Below are 3,068 nucleotides of genomic sequence, written 5' to 3'. Positions count from 1 at the left end.
GAATCAGCGCATCGAGTCATGGTGGTCTTTTTTCAGAAGAGGGAGGTTGGTACATCTGTGTTGTTTGATGGATGAAAAGTACAGTGGAAGCTGTATAGTGATCCCCTTTGTCTCTATTACACTGATCAGTGTCATAGTGTAATTAAAATCTCCGTATTTGTCATTGTGATTATTATTAGTGTTCTTGTTTAACTCAGGCCACTTAAACACTTTATCACAAAGTAATAGCCTAATACTGAACGTAGGAAGCCATATTTTTCCCAAAGTGATTGAATCACTACTGTTGTAATAATCATATGATATACATTAGGATTTCTCTGTGATGCTTTTGTTAAGATGTATCCACATATAAACGGTGTTATTTGTATGTAAGCCTCTTTGAGCACTTGTAAAAGCGCATTATAAATAACAATGTATTATTATCTATTATAATGCATCCCCAGGTCTCAGTTTTGGATGGACTTGTTTGGAGACCTAAGAGACTCTGGAATCTTCAATGGCAGCCACGAACACCAGTGCTTACTGAGATTTTGCTTCAGTAATGTTCCGCAGCAAGACCTGGATGAATGTATGGACCTATGGAACAAGCACCGGATTCGACCAAGCAGACATGCATTGTGTCAAGGAGGGATTCCGAATGAACTGTATCTCTTGCCTTACAGGTAGTAATGATCATATACATTACAAACAATGCAAGGTATTGTGGTATAGCCTAAACTGGGATATATTTGGACAATTGTACATGTTGGTATAATCCATTGTTGAATTTAGAAGCTATCTGTCTCTACCATTGTTTAGAAATATCTGTATATCAACAAGCAAACAAATCTAACAATGACCATTTCAAACCTTCTCCTTTATATCATTGTATCATCTAATTTTGCAGATTTGGTTCAAGGGACTGTGGATTTGCTGTTGAAGACAGGGAACTGGATGTGTTTCCTGAGGCAAGGCAAGTGATTGATTTAAGAGGTGATCCAGACATAGAGGAATACCTACAACAGGCAGTGGAACAACACGGACTACAACAGCCACAAGACTGGAAGACAGCCTCAGAACTGTACATCACTCTGAAGGAAATAGCTGGGCTATAGATATGGACTATTGGAACCCGTTTCTAACTTTCTTAGGTATCCCACATTAACATGGACGTATTAAGACAATACTTTCCTTATTTAGTATTTTGCTTTAATGCATCTTAATGCTTATCAGTAAATGACTTGTGGACTATACATGCCTAAGTTTTGAAAAACACTTCCCATTCATAAATGTGATCCAACATTTACAAATTGCTTCAAGAGATAACTCACAGGATAATATACCAAAAGTGTTTCTTTTGAGTTTTCAGATTTGGCAACTTGAACTGTGGGACTGAAATGGAGACATTTTACACTTAAAGTTGTATTTATTTTCTTATTCAATGTTCATGTAAACAACAATTTCTTACAAAAAGCATTTGTTCAGATTTTTTATTTTATTCTTTTTAAATATATGTAGAGCTGTAAGAAACAGGAAACAGCAATAACAAACACTCTGAGATTTTAATGCTATGCAAGTAGCTAACTGCACAGATTTGAACAATGTAAGAAGCACTCACACTGGTTTTACTTTACCTTACTTTAACTTTACTTTAATACATGACACGTCCCAAATGGCCTTTTAACAAGAGAGGCAGTACAGTAACTGATGCAAACAAGCAGACATGACCTTGTAAGGCATTATTCTGACCAGAGAGTTGATACAAATAAAAGACAAAAAATAAATAAAACTGCCTAAATCAAGCCACAGCTCAAGCCACAGCTCAAACCACTTTTAATAAAAGTGATTATGAATGGCAACTAAAAACACCCAAAGCCTGGCGCATTTTGTATGCCAAACTCCATATTCTCCCTAAAGACACTGTAGGAGTCGAGTAGTGGGAGCTTGAGTGTGTTCGAACATGTGGTTGCCATTGGAAACGGCGAGTCACTTAAAAACCCTATACTGGGACGGGGTGTTATTCCTGCTGGTGGCAGTGCTGACAAGCCAGTGGCAAACATCAGCACATCTGGGAGGGACACAGCTATCACTTCATCTAAAAAGAGAAAGTCAACATTGTAGTAGTGCATTGCTTGACGCGGCACATAGAGTTACTCATTAGCTTTATATTTCATTGAAGAAACTAAAACTGACAAATATGACTGCACTATACAATTCATATACTGTAAAGTCGTAGGAAAAAATAAGAGACCACTTGAAAACGATCTGTTTCTCTGATTTTACTATTTAAGGTAGGTGTTTGAGTGAAATGAACATTTCTGTTTTATTCTATTAACTACTGACAACATTTCTCCCAAAATTTTAATGAAAATACTGTAATTTAGGGCATTTATTGGCAGAAAATGATAACTAGTGTAATGGTAGATTTGAATCTGTCTATGTTTCAATCACTTGAGATTTCCCTACACCATGCTTTTCCCCAAAGGTATCAGATCTCCTTTTGTTTGTTGACCATTTGTGTATTTTCAGGTCTAGACCTCTTAACTTCCCACCTAGACACAAAACCCTGCAGGATGCCCCAGGTGTGAAACACACCCTCGGGGGTCGGTGCCAATACCTGCAACAGACAAAGGGGTGTAAAAAACACTCTCTGGGGAAGGGGCCGACCCCTGCAGCAGACAAAGGGATGTGAAACATATGTTATTTATTTTTCCTCTCCTCAGGTATAAATGTTTAGGTCACCCCATTTTTCCTTTACCATCACCGCTCAGGTGAGGACTGACCTTTCCTTGCAAGGAAATAAAAACTTGTCGGCCGGCAGAATTATTATTATTATTGTTATTATTATTATTCAGCAACACAACACGAGTATTTTAACTTATGCGTTTATGCATCAGTTTTAGTGGGATGATGTCAATGTTAAATCCCAGCAGTGGTTTTTATAATGTTCCTATAAAACCAGATGTGTTTCAGGCGATCACTTAATCAGTGTCTCATTAATGACTTGTTTGTGTTCCATCCATCCATCTTCGACCGCTTATCCGGTATCGGGTCGCGGGGGCAGCAGCTCCAGCAGGGGACCCCAAACT

The sequence above is a fragment of the Etheostoma cragini genome, chromosome 12 (genome assembly GCF_013103735.1).
Source record: "Etheostoma cragini isolate CJK2018 chromosome 12, CSU_Ecrag_1.0, whole genome shotgun sequence".
Classification (NCBI taxonomy): domain Eukaryota; kingdom Metazoa; phylum Chordata; class Actinopteri; order Perciformes; family Percidae; genus Etheostoma; species Etheostoma cragini.
This window is presented reverse-complemented; position numbering follows the sequence as displayed.